Source organism: Eptatretus burgeri, chromosome 4 (genome assembly GCF_056783735.1).
Source record: "Eptatretus burgeri isolate ZD-2024b chromosome 4, Ebu_testis_v1, whole genome shotgun sequence".
NCBI lineage: Eukaryota > Metazoa > Chordata > Myxini > Myxiniformes > Myxinidae > Eptatretus > Eptatretus burgeri.
The window spans coordinates 24,777,231-24,799,730 of record NC_140964.1 but is presented as its reverse complement, the minus strand read 5'-3'; the positions used below and the strand labels follow the sequence as shown (position 1 = coordinate 24,799,730).

At 42.5% G+C, this 22,500-nt stretch overlaps 1 long non-coding RNA gene across 1 annotated transcript in view; it reads right to left on the bottom strand.

Moving 5' to 3' along the window:
* LOC147027640 (uncharacterized) overlaps nucleotides 1-22,500 on the bottom strand; it is a 167,937-nt gene that overhangs the window by 10,302 nt on the left and 135,135 nt on the right. The window contains exon 4 of the long non-coding RNA XR_015057168.1: nucleotides 12,160-12,289. This is a non-coding gene — a long non-coding RNA (uncharacterized LOC147027640). The remainder of the gene's footprint in view (nucleotides 1-12,159; nucleotides 12,290-22,500) is intronic.

Sequence of the window (22,500 nt, the reverse complement as noted above, 5' to 3'; positions counted from 1 at the left end):
TGTGTTGGTGTCCTCACAATTTCGGGCCTCGCCCTCCAATTTTCCTTCCGTGCCTTCACACGGTCTCATGGCTGGGACGCATGGCTCCCTTGGCAGTAACTACCCTCTGCCGATTCTCCAAGGATGGCACCCCCGGGCACTACACTGTCTCCGAGCCTACCAGCTCCCTAAACACCGGGGAGTGCCCTCCCTGGCGACTCCCCTGAAACGCTCACGTGACAGGCTGGCGCCCTGGGCCCCTTCCCTGGGTGCCCGTGCCCAATGCACTGCACACGTGGCCAATGGCGCCCCGGGCCCCGCATCATGTGGGCCCACCTGTGCCCACAATACTATCTCAGCCCCCCATGGACCCTTGGCCTACCACGGCCGACTCGCCCGGTGCCCGGGGTACCCACTCAGCGATACTCACCGTTCGCAGCCACGCTTCCAGCCTGTCAACAGGGCTCCTGCACCCCTCCAAACGGGTTTCGAGCCTACACTCCCACCAACAGCAAAACGACCTCCATTTTGAAAATGTAACTAACCCACTAACTCACTTTATTCTGACCCTGGGGTCCCTTGGGTGGGAATCACTCCTCCCCCCAATCACTCTTCGCTCCATGCATACCACATTCGCTCCATTCACTCAGACCCACTGGTCTCACTCACTCAATATGTTTCCACTTCACTCCTCTTCTCACACATCGCTGAATACTGCCATTCTGCTGACTAAATCCCATAACTATCTCGTGCTCCCTCATCATCCCTTAAACTACAGCATGTTCCTTTTAACTTACGTAGCTAAGCTACGTCCACACGACACATCCAAAGTCTGTCTTTGTCTTCCAAAAAATCATTTCCTATTTCCCGCGTAAATCTGACTAAAATTCCTCTAACCAATCCATTCCTCGGGCCCCATGAGGACTTATCCCTGCCCCATGGAGCCGGTCTCGCTAAGCTAACCCTTCCCCCTAACTAGTTGTATCCTGTGCCCAGGCAGGGGGGTCTTCCACCCCTTGCCCGGGAATCCTGTTCACCCGAAGTGAGGCTTGCTTTGTTTTTTAAATGCGCAAATCAGCGCAGCAACTCGCAACCTGCGCTTTACTCTCTCCGTGACGTCATGGCAGCTGCTCGCGCTTCGCGCACCTCGTCCCTTCTCGGACGGTACCATCCGGCAGGGTCTCCCCTCCGGCCGGATTCCAACCATACGTGCAGCCATGACGTCACCCTGCGCATTCAAAACAAGTCTCGCGTTTCGAGGGGTTCCCCACGCGAACACACCTCGAGATGGCACTCTCACCGGGACATGCGGTTGCGTGTTCCCGAATGCCGACCGCCATCTCCCTCACATACAGTGACCTCACACACATGGTCCCTCTCACACACGGCCGTTCACTCACGCATGCCCTTTCACTCGCACACGTGGTTCCACTCATACACGGCCTTTCACTCACACAGGGTGTTTCATCCACACACGGCGTGCTGGGAGGCACGCACTTCGGCTCACTCGCAACCACGTACACCCTATTATTCACACACGCGGTCCCTTTCACACAACGCCTTTCACCCACGCTATGCGCACTGTTCAGCACACATTTCGCCACACTCGTGAACACACACACAGGAACAATCACGCTGGGGATTCGCGCCACCACAAGGGGTTCCGGGGTCTCCAAACTCCCCAAGCTCCGTGTGCACCCGTCCACAGCACTCGCCCCCTCTACCTCGCAAAGCTCGAACGGACCCACCTGGTCGAGATCAGCTTCAAGGGAGCATAGCGTCTCTCTCCGTTCCTGAAGGAGGCTATCCGGCTGCTTGCATCGGGTCACGACACATTCCCCGAGCTTCCCCTCATCGTCCTCCACTACCTCCATGTGTGTGTGCTCGTCTTTCACCTCATCCTTATCGTGTAGTCTCTCCTCTATTTTTTTCTATCTCTCGAGTCTCTATACATTTTATTTCTGTTGTCTCTTCGTGTCTATTTAATTCAGTCTCGACTCGGTCTATCTCCCGTGTATCTGGCAATACTTCTATTTCCTTCTTTGTCTCTTATTTCCATCGTCTCCATTTTTATTTGTGTCTCCTTTCTCAGGGTTTGCACTAATTGTTCTTTCATCCGACGAGTGGTGTCAATCAAGTCCTGCACCACTAACATTACTCCTTGTGGTGCTGTCACACATCCCACCTTATTGTGCCGTTCTACTTCTTGGCTCCTTTTGAGTCATTCCTCCCCTCTGAGATTTTTGAGTTGTTCGTTCTCTTTCCGGAGTTTTTCCATCTCTGTGTACTCAAATTTTGCTCTCTCCTTGAGTTGGTTAACTTCAACCTCGTTTTCTTTGTGTTTTCTATCCCACCATCTCTCATGTTCTTCATTCTCCAATCTCATAGTTTCCTTCATTTTGTTGATCTCCCTTTCCTGTTTCATTCTTTCTTCTGTCACTATCTCCTCATACTCCAACCTTGTTTTTTCCTTTTGTTGTTCAGTTTCAAATTCATACTCTTTTTGCTTTTTATTCCACTATCTCTCTTGTTCCTCATTCTGCAATCTCGTTGTTTCCTTCAATTGGCTGATTTCCTTCTCCTGTCTCATTCCTTGTTATTTGTGTTTTTTATTCCACTGTCTGTCTTGTTCCTCATTCTGCAATCTAGTTGTTTCCTTCAATGGACTGATTTCTTTCTCCTGTCTCATTCTTTGTTCTTTCAGTACTCTTTCTTGTTCCTCATTCTTTAATCTGGCCTTCGCTTCCAGCTGTTTGATCTGCACAGTGTGGTTCCTCAACGTTTCATTCTCCGTTCTCGTTCTTTCCTCTCTCAACATCTTCAGTTCGTTTTGTAATCCCGTTTCGTTGTTTTGGTGTTTCAGTAACTCAGAAGCTTTTTTCTCGACCTCCTTTCTCATCTCCGCACACTCCAACCTTGCTTTGGCTTCCAACTGTTTGATTTGCTCAGTGTGGTCCCTCAACATCTCATTCTCTGTTTCCGTTCTTTCTTTCCGCAACATCCTCAGCTCGTTTTGTAATTTTCTCTCTTTGGTTTCGTGTTCCAGTATCTCATAACTTTTTTTTCCTCACTCTCATTCTGTTCCTCCTTCCTCATTTCATCCCTTTCCTTGCTCATCTCCACATACTTCAACCTTGCCTTTTCCTTCAGGTGTTCCTGATATTCCTGTTCTCTTTTTATCGCCCCTCCTCGGATTTCTATTATCCTCTTACCTACCCTTACCTCTTCCTTCAGGTTTTTTAATTCCAAATCGTGTTTCCGTTTTTCCTCTTCCAGCCTTCTTTTCCATTCTTCCTTCAATTGTGTCCGAAGCCCACCAATGTCCGCCTGCCTCGCCTGCCATGACCACGTGGTTTGAAGCGGTGGCTGAAAGCACTCGCCTCGTGTCGTGCTGTTCTTGCGCTCGTAATAGCCGCCTGCTCCATGTTGCTCTGATGTGCGATCGCGCCGCTATTGTGCGACTCCGAGTTTGTTTGTCAGCAAAGTCCATGCTCAGTGTATGGGGGTGAGCTCCCCCACTGATTAAAATTCGTGGTGGGGTTGTTATAAAAAAAAAACCGTCCCAGGCCATGGATTCTACATTAAAACACATACCTATACCACCCTGCACCCATTCGCCTTGAACCGCCATCTTGCTTCTCGGAAATAAATTTAAAGCTCGCAATTTAATGGGAATCGAGGGTCGCTCTACACACCCCTGATCCGATTCCCGTTAATTTAGTTGGAGGCGGGATGGATTTGAATCCCACTTCTGACACCAGTGTTACGAATTCGCGCCCGCCAGCATGCGAATGGCCACTTTCCACAAATAGTAGCCGCTCGCCCACCGGACGGACAATAAAGTCGTGACCTTCCGGAGCAATGCCGGAACCCTGTCACGGGTGGGTCTTCAACCCCACCACGGCCTAGCCAATTTTCTACCTGCGCAGAATAGGGTCAATCACCGAATCTCGATATACCTAAGTACTCGCGCGGGTAGCCTACTGGGAGACTGTACCTCGCGCAGGTCGGCTTGGACACGAACCACGCAAGCAGTTCTTTCCGTTCTGCAGTGATAACCGAGTGGGTATTATCGCCCGACCTTGCCGGATCGGATTCTATTTACCGGATATTTAACAACCCCAACTCTTATTCCGAGATGCAAGATGGCATTTCAATGTGGTGAAAGGAGGACGCAACGAACGGGGTACATTCACACAAACACATTTATTTTAATATACATATACAGTCAATCATGCAGGTATGGAAGCAAATAAAGCGAGAGCACTACAACCCACTATAAGCAAGTTATGTACAGCCACTTAACAGTTTTACTTATGGAGACTCGCCGCTGCATCATTCATTCGAAAGCAAAAGCAAAGGCCACCCTCAAAAGACAAGGGCGCCAGACAGGGTCCGTGGGCATTTACGGCGTGGGACTTGGCAGACCGAACAAATCCCACGAGACCGTTGCAGGTTACCTGTACCCTCATGGTGCGATGGTGGGCGAGCTCTCTCCGGCGCTCCTTGAACGAACGCGCAAGTCCGCGCGACACAGCTGGCAAAGCGGTGTCTCCAGTCCGCGTCCCCTCCACGACGCCCAGACTCTCCACCGACTCCAAGCTCGAACGAGCAGGTCGCTCTACGGACCGCTTCTCCAAGACCCAGATGGGCAGAAGACCACGAACCACCGACTGACACTGACACTCTGACCGACCGCCCTGACTTCTCGAAGACCAAGCCGACGAAGGAGAAGAAGCCCCACGCACCACCGAAAACCACCATGAAGAAGAAGACAAAACAAAGTCCCTGATGAAAAACACACGAAGGAGAAGAAGGCCCCAAGCTGGCGTCCTTTGCGGCCTTATAACCCCCCGTTCCAACGCCTTTCCCCCACCTTTTTTCGCTCTGCCCACCTTCCAGCTCCTGCAGGAAGTTTCCAGAAAAGGGCGTGCCCTCTCGCCCCCCTCCCCGCACACCTCACGGGGGCCGAGATAATCTTTCTTGGCACAGGTCCAGGGAGATTCATTCCCCCAAAATCAGGCCCCACCTTTTTCACCTTTGACCTCTGTCTCAAATCGCACCTCCCCCAAAACAAAGCGCGGGAAAAGCAGGAGGGAAAATCCACGCGCCATCGGTAGAGAGTTGTGGTTTGGTTTGTGGAGAAGGGGATCGGCAGTTGGCATAGCGGGGAAGGTGGTTAGGTGGTTGAAATGTGGTTGAGGCGATCGTGGTTGTTGTGATGCTGGCGTTGTGAAGGTGGTTGTGGTGGTTTGAGGCGATCGAAATGTGGTTGATGAGGTTTGAGGCGATTGTGGTTTTTGTGGTTTGAGGCGATTGAAATGTGGTTGTTGGTCCAAAATAACGATAGTAAAGAAAGCGGCTATCTCAAAGGATCACAGCCCTGTGACACGAATAAATTCCCATTAAACAACAGTGGGGAAATATAACTGAACACAGACTTATCGATCTAACTGAACTACGGACCTTTATGGTGTCCTGCGAATTTCCACAGCCGTAACTATATATATATATATATATATATATATATATATATATATATATATATATATATATATATATATATATATATATATATATATATATATATATATATATGAATAAAAATTGATATTTTGATATTTCGCAACATCTCACTACTTTTTTCCATCTTCAACGTAAAAGCAGGACATTTCAGCGGTCGGTCGGGAAGCGGAACACGAAATGTCAAATTGGGACTGAACCACCCCAAAGTGGGATGGTTGAACAGTGTGATATATGGTGTGATGGTTTTCGGAGACCCCAAGGAAGCACATACTATGCACAAAAATAATCCCTTGTGCAGTTATCTCTGTAGTATATTGTGTAGCTAAATTATCTCTCCCCTCCTATCAGAGGAAAGGGAATACACATTGTGTTTATGTAGAAGACTCGATCCCCCTTTGTAACTCTTGTCTTTCCATCTAAATTATGTCTGTCTGTCTGTCTCTCTCTTTCTTCACACCTCTGCAGCACATCTATCCATGCTTTAAAACACTCAACGTTACAAAACCAATATTATCAAACCAACGGTGTGAGCCAGCGATCCACAAAAGAGCATCATTAAGTACTGAAAAGCTGCACCGCCAGGGAGGTGGAGTGGGTGAGAACTCCACCAATGGCTCCAACCACCGATGCCACATCCTAGTCGATAGCAGAATGCAGCAGCTGGGCATGACCAATGAACGGCGCCTCAAGACAGGACGAGCCAATGTGAAGGCACAACTCTGCCGGCCTGGAGAGCAATTGCAGGAGCAGAATGGCAGTAACCCCAATGCCACTGCCAGGATGGAGGGAAGCTGCCCATCCACAATGCCATGTCTACCCGTGGCTTTTCAAAGCCAGAGTGAAATGCAGAGAGTAGTTGGTGCATCTGGGATCTGAGACAAGCAAGTTGGTGACCAGAGGGTTGGTGAAGCATGCGAGAGAGAGCGAGGTTTCGGGGAGGGAGCAAGCTCAGCCAGCGAAGAATTTCCAGACATGTTGGCACATACATACTGACTCACGCCATCTGTCTCTTGCTTGCCCTAAATGTACGAACAGCCCTTGTCCTTTTCAGAGCTGGCTTAATGGCTCACACCTCACGCTGCTTCTTCTAAGCTCCACGCATTTACCATTTGCACCTCTCCCTACCCGTAGCATTACACTCTGCACCCTCCTCTGCTTTCTCCCCCTGCCCTCTCTTTTGTTTGAACCAACGTAAGCCCACCGGCTTGCATCCAGTGAGTGAAAGGCCACAAACAGGCCTCAAATTTCATTCTCTTCTCTCTGTTCCTCTCCCTTATTTTGTTTCCCCGGAATGACTGAGGTGTCTGTGTTGTAGAAAATGTGACGAAGTGATTGAATAAGACTGGGCTTCTGTGCAAGGGATAAGAGCTTTTCTTCTGTGACATTTCTTGTAAATACTTGCTCCTTGTTAAACTCCATAAACTGTCTCCCAAACTGCCTGATTGTCATCTTTTATTGGTTCGACATAATATGTGAATAGTGACAGGGAGTTCAGCCCTGCCATTTATTTGTGGTCAGCCATTAGCCAACATTCCACTTATGGTGTCGCTCAGCCATCTGATTGATGACAGTGGAGTGTTGAGAGCACGGTACTCCACCTGGGGAAGGGGGGGGGGGAGGGTGGTTTAATTCACCAGAAAGGTAAAGCGGAGTTAGATGCTGGACCCTGCCTTAATTAAACGCCTTAGATGGCGTCCGTGGTTCGCAACCCGCCTTATCCGAGGTCCGTCAGCTTACATGATTGTCGGCTGCTTAGAGGATTTGAGAAACCACCTCGTGATCCCGACCAACCCCAAGTCTGCAACAATATTAAATGTATATAAAATCTGTTCCATATTCTTTTCAGAGCGTTGGTTTTACCGAAGCAGCTGATTGGCACGTCCATGGTTTGCCATTTGCAGAAGTCAGTCAGAGCGGAAATTTATAATTTGTTCATGGTACCAGCGATAACTCGCCTGATTCTTCATGAAGGACTCTGTAGGATCTTCGGTGGAGAAGAGAGGCCAGGAGGTTGGGGACTTGGGAAGAAAGGAGGGTGTAGTAGTTGGAATATGTTCATCTTGATGAACAAATCAGGTTACTTGTTACAGATAATTCCCTTTTGATGGCGGAGCTCCCCAGTGCATTTATGCAAGAGTGGTTCAAATGCTAACGGCAAATCCACCACCTCCTGCATGATCAATGTGACTGTTTCCTCCATATACGAAGCCTCCAAAATCCGTCTTCTGGTTCTGTTTGGGGTTGAACCCAAAATGCAAACCTGATCCCATTGGGGTGTGTGCCCTGCTTTAGGCTATGTTTCGCAATGGCAGTCCTATTAAGATAGTTGTTCTCAAAGATCTTGTGGTGGTCAGCAATGCATTGGCCTCAAGTCCTCTCTGTCTCTCCCACATATTTGGCCCCACAACCACAGGACACTGTGTACACCACCAAGATCATTTTCCTTCTGGGCAGCAAGCTGTATGGATAACCCTTTGCCTTAAACACGCTCTGAAGACGTTCTGCCTCTCTCATCGTAGCTTCAATTGGAGAAACACACACATATCTATATATATATATATATATATATATATATATATATATATATATATATATATATATATATATATATACATATATATACATATATATATATACATATATATATATATATATATATACATACATATATATACATTTTTATATAGTTATATGTACATATATATATATATATATATATATATATATATATATATATATATATATATATATATATTGTTGCGGGCCGGAGGTCTGGTGGCGAGAACGACCGCGAGGTGGAGAAACTTACATCGATTGACTTACATGGAGAAACTTACATCGATTGACTTACATGGAGAAACTTACATCGACTCTGGAATTGTAGGCCATCGCTCACGGATAACTCCGTGAGGCGGTGGGTCGCTTAACCGACCGTGGAACGCCAATATCTCGACCGCGTGGCGTAGGGTCTTTTTGTCTGGAACCAATTTACCTAAGTAACCACGCGGTCTCAGCTACCGGGGATCCACGCCCTTGGCACGTCTTGCTCGAACCGGGTCACTCTACCGACTGCGGTGGAGTTCCAACTACCGACTCCCAAACTCCGGTTCGGGTGCAGTGGAGCGGAACTGCCAAAGCCGTGCCGGCTGGAATGAATGGATTATGGGGGATAAAACCCCGCCGAAACTCAGATCCGAACCATGCTGGACCAATTCAAGAAGGGATTCAAGAACACGCCCAATTAGACTGTCAATTTGTGTCTGAAATCCAACATACAAATTAAAAACACCCGAAAATAAGTTGCAATAGGCCTACGTCCAGATAACATCAAAGGCTATAATCTGAAGGTAGGGGGAACCAGGGAACGGGTATGAGGTCATCCCTTCATTGCCCGGATTCTCTTCTTTTCTTTGTTCTTCGAAAGCACAGTGTCCGGCAATAGATTCTGGACCTTGAATGCGTGCATGTTAACTGTTCAAATTAAAGGTGTGTTCGATTGTCGGATGCACCCAAACAACTGCCGTTCATTACATTAATTGTCAATATCAACCGCCATTGTTACCTATGTTGTGTCTTGCGTGTGTGGTCTTCAAATTCAAGCGTCCAAGCGGTGTTCGATCGTCAGATGTGCGCCAAAAAGTGCCGTTCATTGAAATTTGCATTCTGATTCTCGGTCACCCTCCACTAGTCCTGTTCAGTCTAGGGCTAGGCCTATATCATGTTAAACTTTCCCTATCAGACACCAACCTTCCAGTCACACTGTTAGTCAACCGAACAAATTTCCAGTCAGACTCGCATACTCGATGACCATAAATAAATCCCAGGGCCAAACATTTGACAAACTCGGAATATACCTCCCAGCCCCTGTGTTCTCCCATGGCCAACAACATGTTGCATTTTCACGTGCAAGAGGTTACTCCCATATATCCACCAAAGTGGACAATAATTCCTCACAAGGACTATTCAGCAACAAAACACTCAACCAAAATGTCATCGACAGGGAGGTCCTTTAGAAAACTAAGGACAGGTAACCATAGTGCATCACATCCCTGATGACACCCTCCCCAGCTTCCCAGAACATCAACTACTTTGCCTCATCCACCTTATGCCACCCATTCAACTCTGTGCTAAGCACGGGTATATGCTCGTATATATATATATATATATATATATATATATATATATATATATATATATATATATATATATATATATATATATATATATATATATATGTAAACATACATACATACATACACACACTTGTCAAAGTCTATCCTTTGCTTTGTTCTGACATAGGATTGTGTACACAGAGGTCGTAACCTCTAAGCAGTCTTGTTGCATAGATTTGATTCTCAGTCCAGGTATAAACTGTCAGATTGGTGTTTTTCAGGAAGACTGTTGCATCCTCAAGTGCACCGTCCCTCAGATGGATGTGAGATTGCATATTACTCATGCACGGTAAAGATCCCATGGTTCCTTTGTGAAGGGTCGGTGAATTTTCACCGGCAAATTTAACAAGTTACAATTTCCTGCCACCTTCAGTCGAACATAAATTTTTGGCAAACCAATGTGTGAAAGGACCAGGTTAACATGCTCCACGAGCTGCTGACTCCAGCTTACTTAATATTTTATTAAACGGTGTAAGGAGGGGCGGGAAGGGGGGGAGAGAAGAGAGAGAAAAGAGAGAAAAGAGAGAAAAGAGAGAAAAGAGAGAAAAGAGAGAAAAGAGAGAAAAGAGAGAAAAGAGAGAAGAGAGAGAAAAGAGATAAAAGAGAGAAAAGAGAGAAAAGAGAGAAAAGAGAGAAAAGAGAGAAAAGAGAGAAAAGAGAGAAAAGAGAGAAAAGAGAGAAAAGAGAGAAAAGAGAGAAAAGAGAGAAAAGAGAGAAAAGAGAGAAAAGAGAGAAAAGAGAGAAAAGAGAGAAAAGAGAGAAAAGAGAGAAAAGAGAGAAAAGAGAGAAAAGAGAGAAAAGAGAGAAAAAGAGAGAAAAGAGAGAAAAGAGAGAAAAGAGAGAAAAGAGAGAAAGAGAGAGAAAGAGAGAGAAAGAGAGGAAAGAGAGAGAAAGAGAGAGAGAGAGAGAGAGAGAGAGAGAGAGAGAGAGAGAGAGAGAGAGAGAGAGAGAGAGAGAGAGAGAGAGAGAGAGAGAGTAGTGTCATGCAGTCCCCCCTTTATTTCAGCAGTGAAACTTGTCACGTCCTTTAAGGGGGGCTGTGATAGTTTTCAGGTGGGTTATACTCAAACATGACTCTCAGCATGAAATAATTTGAATTATTTTTGCAAATGTGACTGGTGTATGTATTCTATCACAGGGATTTGTGATATCACAAGAAACCTTGTATGCATTCTTTAATTTCATGAACAAGTGAAGAAATGCGATTAAAATCTAACAAAACTAGAATAGCACTTGTTTGAGTGAATACCTCTGCCAGGCTGAACAGTTTACGTCTTGTATCCCATTGTTGGGCCGAATCTGGATCCGGACATTCACCAAAATCTAATCAGCTTGTTCTTGTCACCTATCCAGCGTGTCCACCTTGTCTTGTCATAATCCGTCCATAACTTTTTGATATATTGTGTTGTATATAGTTTTTGGCCCTGTCTCTCAATGGTGAAGAATCACGAAAAAAATTCTAGTATCTGGATCCGGATCCGGATTTTCACTAAAATCTAATCTGTTCGTCCTTGTCACACAAACAAACTGTCCACAAAATTTCATCCGAAACTGTCAACAACTTTTTGAGATATCCTGCATACAAACAAACAAACAAACAAGCAGTCATAGACTGGTACTCAAGAAATCGTCAACTTGACCTCTGACCTTGTCTAATAAAAGCTGTCTCTTGAGAAGGTAGTGACGCAAACCAGAAATTTCAACGATGATTCTGTACAAAACCATCAAAAATCGAATGTTTGACCTCACTGTGACCTTGACCTTTGACCGATTTTGACCAAAATCTAATTAGCACTCGCCATCACCCTCCTGAATCACGTGGTGTAATTTGACATTGTTAGCTCCTTCCATTCTCGAGTTATCGTGCCTACAAACAAACAAACACACAAGCAGTCATAGACTGGTACTTACGAAATCGTCAACTTGACCTCTGACCTTGTCTAATAAAAGCTGTCTCTCGAGAAGGTAGCGACGCAAACCAGAAGTTTCTTCGATGATTCTGTACCAAACCATCAAAAATCGAATGTTTTGGATGTTTGACCTCACTGTGACTTTGACCTTTGACTGATTTTGACCAAAATCTAATCATCGCTCGCCACCACCCTCCTGAATCACGTGGTGTAATTTGACTTTGGTAGCTTCTTCCGTTCTTGAGTTATCATTTTTTGGATGTTTGACCTCACTGTGACCTTGACCTTTGACCGATTTTGACCAAAATCTAATCAGCACCAGCCATCACCCTCCTGAATCACGCGGTATAATTTGACATTGGTAGCTTCTTCCATTCTCGAGTTAGCATACCTACAAACAAACAAACAAACATACATACAAAGAAACAGAAACGGAAGTCATCAATATACTTTCGAAATCTTTCGATTTCGTTCGTAACAAACAGAAACGGAAGTCATCAATATGCTTACGAAATCTAAAGATTTCGTCAGTAACAAACAGACAGAAAGGGTGAAAACATGACCTTCTTCACCTTTGGTGGTGGAGGTAATTCTGGTATCCTTATCCAGATCTTCACCAAAATCAAATCAATTCGCCCTTGTCACACATCCAACATGTCCACCAAATTTCAGCTGAATCCGTGCACAACGTTTTGAGATGTCCTGCTCACAGACAGAGAGACAGACAAACAAGCAAATAAACAGATAGGGGTGAAAATATAAGCGCCATCGACCTTCGGTGACAGAGGTAATAAGAAAGAATAAGTCGTTATTATTCTGCTTTATTATTATTAAACTAAATGTGTCGTTGCTTTGAGGTATCTCAAAGACCCTCTCATTCGTCCAGCAGGTGGCGGTGACTGCGTCAAGTGAGGCACCTCTTCACACTGCCAATCAATTTCCAGAAAACAAAGCATGGTATTTGATGCAAAGCAAGAAGATAATATGTTGACTATATATCAGAGAACGATGAAGTGTCAACAGATCTGGCAAAACCCGATACGGGAAAATCACGTTGCATGTATTAAAGTTTCGAATCGTATTTTATTTGTCGTAAAAACTGGATAATGGGCAATATCCATTTACAGACACGCAAGACGTTTCCTTTGCAAGCAGACGTTAAGGCTGCCAAAAATGAACCAGCTGTATTGACTTTGAGAGCCTTTTACCCATTGTGTGTTTATTCTGGGGCTTAGTCATACATGTTGCAAACTACGTGGAAAACTAAATTTACAATTACCGTTCAAAACATTGAACCCGGTAAAGGTCATTTATATCTGCAGAATGATTTTGGGATGAAATGTTTTTTTTTTTTTGGTGGGGTTAGGTTTGTGTGCTTGGAGAACAGGTATGGTGGACCGACCGGCCATGTCCCATCTCGAGATTTCCTTCTCTTATCCCCCACCCATCTCACCCCCCCCCCCAAAAACGGATGCATGTTGACCTCATTGCTTTTGCAAAATAATTGTACGATTACGATTGCAAAATAATTTGCGGCAAATGTATATATTGATGATAACTTCTTTGAATCCTTATCCCATCTGATTCACCGTACTCTGTGTTTGAGAGCGTTGGTTCTGCCAAAACAGTTTCTTGGCAAGAGTTATAGTCATACTGGGTGGTTTGCATTCTTTCTCCCAGAAGTGGTTATGGCAGGAAATTGGAATTTGTTCAGGGTGCTGGCGATAGCTCGCGACTCTTCACGAAGGACACCGTGCAGCCTTTAACATCCACCAAGGAATAACGGCAAATTGAACTCTCGTTTAACGTCTATCTGAGGGACGGCACACACACATTGATGAATCGCTCTGCCTGTGAAACACCAGGCTGAGAGTTTTTGGCTGGGTCGGGATTCAAATACAGGCAAGACACCTTAGCAGCGAGTGTGCACTCCTCTGTAGGTCATCCTGTCATCCTCATCTTTGAACATCCACCTGATTGTACATACATGTTCTCAGTGATGTTATTGATGGGCTTGCAAATAGAGGAATACACACTCGCCTGCGAGCAGTCTAGGCTAGGTTCAAATCCCGACCCTGGTGTTACACATGTAGGGTGATGTGTCAATGTACGCATTAAGGACGTTAATCCGCAGGAGACATATCTGCCAGGACTGATCGTTGATGGACATTAAAGATACTAATTCATGAAGAGGAGGAGACTTATCGCCAGTATACTGAAGAAATTTTAAATTTCTAGCCTGAACATTCATGAAAGACTTTGGCCAAAATATTTCCCGGCCACCACCGAAAGAGATTGGAAATAATTTGGTGTGTTTTAAAAAAAAAAGAAGTGCTAGTTGCAGTAATTGTAGCAATATTATCAATGCAATTTTTGTTTTTTTACCCATTCAGTTTGTTCAGCGTTTTGTATTCTTTAGCGTTTTGTTTAACCAGACTCGGTGGCGTAATGGTCCGTATATCTGCTATGAATTTGGTAGGTTGGTGGTTTGAACCCTGGCCAAGTCATACCAAAGATTTAGAAAATAGGACTACTAGACCTGAAGCTTATCTGGGCCCTGGCCTAATGTTGCAACCCAAATTTGGTAGCATTCTGACTGGTGGGTCTGTGGAAGAAGCTTTTTGAATAAATTTATGTCGTTTTCCCCAAAATTGATTCAGCTGGCATTTTGACACATTTCCGGTCATGTGATTGGCATGACCTCCACAATTTAACATCCTTACCTATGCCTATTGTTGCAACCCAAATTTAGTAGCTTTCTGACTGGTGGGTCTGGAGAAGAAGATTTTTGAAGAAATTTACTCAGTTGACCATTTTGACCTATTTAAAGCAAAGTGAACGGGATGAGCTTTGCAATCATCGTTACTAGTCAGTTGCTAAATTTCAGCTGGATCGACCCAGCAGTTTGGCCGGAGAAGTCAAAATAGGAGACGGACGGACCGACAGCGCGCGATGACAATACCATATCTGGAATTCCAATTCAAGACAAGCTAAAAATGGTACATGATGCTTCTTTGCTTGATGCTCAGCATTTAAAAAAGAATAGAGTTCAGAAATAACAACCATAAGTTGTTAATAATATCGAATGGCCTTGAAATTTGAAATTTACTTGTAAGGAAACGGACATTATTTATAATATAAATGGATTATGGGATTACAAGAAGGTGAAAAAGACACACGGCAACAAAGTTTTGTCGGGAAATCATTGCAATTGAAGTTTACCAAAGGTGCTGATTCGGACATCATATCCTCATTTATCCGAGATTTACTTTTATTCCTTAACACTGAAAAGTGATATTATCTCCATAATAAAGAAAAAGTAAATGAAAAATAAAAGTAAATTATCTCTGCAACCCAATTTGGGATAGGAACTCATGTACACCTTATTCTCCTCGATTGAGCTCAATAGAATGAGGTCTAAAATACACCTGCCAAAAATGGGAGTATAACTTACATCGAGTTAAAATGGTATTTTTAGTTTGAAATAAAACCAGTAAAAAGGTGTGAGTGCGGGCAAAGGATTGGGCGGAAGGCAAAACGTGCATGAATCTACCCTATGGACATTCATTCGCTCGTAGGAATATTATATATATATATATATATATATATATATATATATATATATATATATATATATATATATATATACATATATATATATATATATATACATATATACATATATATATTCATATATACATATATATATTCATATATACATATATATATATATATATATATATATATATATATTCATATATACATATATATATATATATTCATATTCATATATACATATATATATATATATATATATATATATATATATATATATATATATATACATATATATATATATTCATATATACATATATATATATTCATATATACATATATATATATATATATATATATATATATATATATAAAAGAAATGAATGTGAAGGTATTTGGTTAATGTGGATCGGCTAAGGTAACAGGAAGAGGAAGAGGGGGTAGAGGAATCACGTCGTTATGGGAGGTGTAGGTGAGAAGAGAAAAGATACCGGGCGTATTGGCGTGCGCCTGTAATCCGGCTACTTGGAGGCTTGGGTTGGAGGATCGCTCGAGGACGGGAGCTCTGCACTGGGCCACGCTATGAGAGGGTGTAGGGCAGCCCGGAATCATGGCGAAACCCAATCCTTATCCCTGTGTCGTAAGAGGCGACCAGGGTTGCGTCAGGAAGGGCATCCGGCGTAAAACCTATGCCAAATCGGTGTGCGGATCATAACGGATGATCCGCTGTGGCGACCCCGAACGGGAGCAGCCGAAAGAACACACAGTATATATATATATATATTTGTGGAAGGTTATAACACTCGTTTAGACCTTTCACCTGCTCACCTTGAACAGCTGCGTTCAGCAAGGGGTATAGAGTTGGGGGTGGGGGGGGGGCTCTATATTTGTGTTTATATTTTTAAGTTCCAAAAAGTTTGGAAACATTCATTTGCGTTTGTTTGTTGTTGTTTAAAAAAAAAAAAGGATTTCGTTATCAAGACAATATATTGAATCGCTCGTTCAGTTTACGCAACAGGGAATTGAATGGCACGAGAGAAAAAAAGACAAATATCCGTGTGACAAAAGAATATGGCTGAATGATTTCCAGAATGAATCTTGAAAATGAAAAAAAAACTCAATAAAACAACAAAAAAAACGACGTCTCCAGATGAATCCTCAATGTCGATTTTTTAACTTACTTTTCTGAATAAAAATATTGCTTCACAATGTTTAGCAATGAAATTAAGCTTCAAACATATCCATGGAGAAATGAATGTATGTATGGATATAATTATAACAATGCATTTAATATTACATGTATATATGTATATATATATATATATATATATATATATATATATGTATATATATATATATATATATATATATATATATATATATATATATATATATATATATATCTTCTTCTTTCGGCTGCTCCCGTTCTGGCTCGCCACAGCGGATCATCCGCATAGTGATTTGGCACATGTTTTACGCCAGATGCCCTTCCTGACGCAACCCTGGTCGCCTCTTACAACACAGGGATATGGTACACCTATTTTAACCGGGGTCTACACCGGCCCGGTACACTGGACTCATTTTGCCGACCTCGGAAGGATGACAGGCTGAGCCAACCCCTGGTGTATTCATTTAGTGGCCCAACGGGGCTTTAACTCGGGACCTTTTGGATCCCAAGCCGCTGCCCAAACCACTGCACCAACACCAGGATGTATACATATATATATATATATATATATATATATATATATATATAGATGCATACATATATATATATATATATATATTTATATATATATATATATATATATATATATATATATATATATATATATATATATATATATATATATATATGTATACATATATATATATATATATATGTATATATATATATATATATATATATATATATATATGTATACATATATATATATATATATATATATATATATATATATATATATATATATATATATATATGTATACATATATATATATATATATATATGTATACATATATATATATATATATGTATATATGTATACATATATATATATATATATGTATACATATATACATATATATATATATATATGTATACATATATATATATATATATGTATACATATATATATATATATATATATATATATATATATATATATATATATATATATATATATATATATATATATATATATACATATATATATATATATATATATATATATATATATATATATTTTTTTTTTTTTAGATGAAAAAGTTGTGCTGCTACAACTATTTATTTCCACAGCTGTCACAACGCAAGGCAGACTGCATGCTCCAGATGCATTATGTTATGGCAACTTCTTGTGTCATTGTCAGACAGACTGTTTGGGTTGCTGTTGCTTATAGCACAACACACACTCGTCTCGAGCGATCACAACGAGGAGTCCGGTTGCCATTCACACTTAAAGTGGTCTTCGATTTCGGCCCATTATTAAGAGGGTGGTGGTGTTGCGAAGCGTTGGGAGAAGGGAGGCAAAGACCTGCTGGACCAGCAATTTAAAACAATGTTGTTTTTGAAAATTCCACGAGCCAAATAGACTTGCATCGCGCTCTTCCATGAGCCAAAACTTTGCATACAAATACATTCATTATCATTGGCATATGAATATATCTCTTCTTTATGTGGTGCTTTGTCCAAAGAGAGGTTCAATTCTGCAAAAGCAGCCTCATGGTGGAGAAGATTACGAACACTGAATGATTTACCTTCCCAGCGGTAGTGAGGGAAGGAATTTGTTCTCGATGCTGGTGACAATGCGTCCACTCTTCCTAAAATATAATGTAAGCCTGGTGTTGGCTTAGTGGTTAGGGTGGCGGCTTGGGATCCTAGGGTCCTGAGTTCAAGCCCCGTTGGGCCGCTGAATTAATATACACCAGGAGGTTGACTCAGCCTGTCATCCTTCCGAGGTCGGCAAAATGAGTATGTGTACTGGTAAGGGGGACACTGCATCAGCGGCACTGCCGCGTCCCAAACAATGATGCAACCAGCAGCCACAGGCTGCACTCGATCGAGAGAAAAGATAATGTGGGATCTTTTACGACCATTACTACTACCACTACTACTACCACTACTACTACCACTACTACTAATACTACATTAATGGCTTCAATTATTCCCACCTTCTTTTCGAGTCAGCCGCAGAACGTTCTTGGCCCACGTCTTTCATGAACTGGGTGACCTTGCTTGATGTTTGACTGGAGCTGGTTAGAGCCAGAATTTGGAATTTATTCAGGATGCGAGAACTCACATACTCCTCGAGAAAGAAACCGTGGGATCATAAATGTCCACCTACTCATACAAGCAGATGAGACACTCGTCCGAATGTCCATCCAAGGGATAGTGCACTTTGTGATCGAACACTCTTCGGTGAAGCACCAATCCAGCAGTTTATAGTCTGTTCAAGAATCCAACCCAAACTTGACAGCTCAAAGGTAAATGCACTATACCTCTGTTCTAATCCTGTCAGGCGTGAATACATAAAGAGCAATAATGATTTTGATCCAATGTTAAAAAAAAAAAAAATATATATATATATATATATATATATATATATATACATACACACACACACACACAAAAATATATATATATATATATATATATATATATATATATATATATATATATATATACATACACACACACACACACACACATATATATATATATATATATATATATATATATATATATATATATATATATATATATATATATATATATATATATATATATATATATATATATATATATATATATACACACACACACACACGAGTGGGGTATGCTTACACATTGTAAGCAATTCCAGACCGAGCTTCCCCATTGTCTCGGGTCGCTCACCTGGAGTGAGCCCAACAAGACTGCACTTATTTACGGATAGGTTCATTTACGGACACTTTCCGACAGTTATGTGATTTTTCCAGGTGTATGAGCTTCGATGTATGGCGGCATGCAAAATTTCAGCTCTCTACGTTACCCAGAAGGTACCAAAGATTAATATCAGTCAGTCAGTCAGTGAGTGGTTCGAATGAGCTTTATATACGAGATTTTTTTTCATTTTGAATTTGAACATATATTTATTCCACCACCTTCAGTTGTCGACATATGTTAGGTGCCCAATTCATAAAAAAAATTTCCCCACATCTTGGAAACGAATGGCTCAAACAAAAGATGTTAAAATATTAGTAATAAACTAAATATATATATATATATATATATACATATATATATATATATATATATATATATATATATATATATATATATATATATATATATATATATATATATACATATATATATATATAGTTGCAAATTCGCGCCCGCCGGCGTGCGATCGGCCGATCGACTCGAATGGCGTCCGCCTCGCCCACCGAAACGGACAATTCAGTCATGACCCTCTCGGACCAATGCCAGGAGCTAGTCACGGGTGGGGGTTTAACCCCACTACGACCGTGCCAATTGCCCACCCGTGCAGGATAGGGTTGCTCGCCAAATTCGATCTACCTAAGTACCTGGCGGATGGTCGACCGGGCGATCGTACCTCGCCACAGGCCCACTCTGGACACGAACCGCTAAAGCGGTCCGTTCCGTGCTATCGGGATAACCGAGCGGTGTTATCGTCGGCCTCGACGGTTCCGATTAATTATCGGGTGTATTAAGCCCACTACGAACCCTTTACGTGAAGCAGGATGGAGAGTCAATAAAGAAAAGACGAAGCGAAATGGGAAAACAGTTCACACAATGCACATTTATTACGCGACACACGGAGAGCACACATATACAGCCAAACAGTCAGAATGCACCTATATCGGGAAAACAAAAGAAACAACGATGCAGAGTTAGAACCGAATACGCGTACACACGGCAACACTTACACAGTTCTACTTTACAAGACACGGCGCTGACACACATTTACTCAAAAGCAAAGGAAAGAAGCCACCCTCATAGACAAGGGGGCAGACGGGCCTGTAAGCCAATATGTGCGCGGGACCTGAAGGAGTGGCCAGGTCCGCGAGACCGGGTGGATCCTACCCGCGTCCTCGTGGCACGTTGGTGGATGAGCCGCAGACATGGCCGCATGGCGCTGTGCCCTGACTCCGTGCTCCTTCGCGGGTTTCATTGGCACGACATTTGGAGTGGGGTGGGAACGGGGCCCCCTTGTTACACTATCTCAGCGAGGGGGAAAAGGGGGAATTGTTGATGCTCTGGGGGAGGGAGAATGGCTGGCTGGCTTGGATCCCGCGACGAGTGATCTCCCGCCGCGACCTTGTCGCCGACCGCCGTCCTCGCCTCGGACCTGAGCTCCTTGGCCTCTTGTCACAACTCTTCTCAGCTGACTGCAGAACCCAACTCGATGCCTTCGCCTCCCGAATCCACTCTCTGCCACACTCCGCCGCTGCCACACTCCGCCCGATGACTCTCCCCCCAAAACTCTTACTCTCCGCCCCAAAAACTCTCTGTCTCCAAAACTGACTCTGCCCCAAAACTCTCTGCTACGATTCGCCTTGCGCTCGGCGTTTTATAGGCCGGCAGGAGAACCCATATGCAAATTTCCAGATCAGGATGAGCTCGGCGGCGGAGCCACGCTCGCCCATTGGACGGAGGAAAAGTGGGCGTGAACCTCCCCTGATCCTAGAATTTGCATATTTTGATTTCACATGGACCCGCCTGAAGGCGGGGCCAAGCCGCTCCGCGCTTGCTGATTGGACGGATCAGAAGTGGGCGTGTAGCATTCTTGATCTGAATTTTCCCTCGGAAAGGCAGCTATTTGCACTCGCGGCTCGGTGCGTATCGCTTGAACGAGCCCAAGACAGCCCGACGCTCAGTGTTCACAGGTGATGCGGAAATGGCCGTCGAAGGAGAGAGGTGAGGGTGGTGGAGGGTGGAGGGTTTATCGGTGGTGGTTTGATGGTTATGGCGGTTGATTCAAAATAAAGATAGAACAGAAAAACGGCTATCTCAAAGCGTCGCAGCCCGAATGAATCACATAAATTCCCTCTAAACAATGGGTTTGGGGCTAACTACACATGTACTTCGAGTTATCTCACCTACGGGACCTGAATGGTGGTTTGCGAATTTCCACAGCCGTAACAATATATATATATATATATATATATATATATATATATATATATATATGTATATATATATATATATATATATGTATATATATATATATATGTATATATATATATATATATATATATGCACACGTATATGTAAATATCTATATATATATATATATATATATATATATATATATATATATATACATATATATATACATATATATATACATATATATATGTGTATATATATATATATGTGTATATATATATGTATAAATATATATATATATACATATACATATATATATATATATACATATACATATATATATATACATATATATATATATATATTTATACATATATATATACACATATATATATATATACACATATATATACACGTGTATGTACATATATGGATATATATGAATGCATACATGTATATATACACATATATATATATATATATATATATATATATATATATATATATATATATATATATATATATATATATATATATATATATATACAGTCAAAGCTCGTTACTATGCCACCTCGCTTCTATGCCACTCTCGCTATTATACCACTTTTGCTCGGTCCCAACAAAATTCAATACAAAATAAATTTACTATGCCACCCCCTACTCTCGCTACCATGCCACTACTGTGTGACTGTTAAAAGGCACGAGCCATGAAAAAATCTGTATTGCGCAGTGCTCGATTATCACACTCACGTCCAAAGGCGAAGCGACGAACTACAGTCCAGCTGCGCACAACATAACTCAATACGTACGCGCATAGTCAGACTGTCAAAACACGCGATTCTTCTCCCCGATGCCAGCCACAACAAGGCAATCACAACACGCACAACGAGACACAAAAAAGCGCGAGCACACACACAGACACGCAGGCACACGTACAACAGTGACATCATTTTTTTTCAAATTCAGCCCATAATGTCAGCTCAGAAACGCAAGCGAACTGACTTTACGCTGAAGGAGAAGAAGGAGATCATCGATGCCGCGAAGAAGGAGCCAAATCAGTCCAAGTTGGCCAGGGAGATTAGCAAGAAATGGGGCGTCGAAGTTAAGAGAACCACCGTGAAGGGCATTCTCAGCAAGAAGGATGCAATCGAGGCTGCAATCAAAGCTGGATTTCCATCGAAGCGCATGAAGTTGACGCAGGCTCACGACCCGAAGCTTGATGAGGGAGTGCTCATGTGGCTG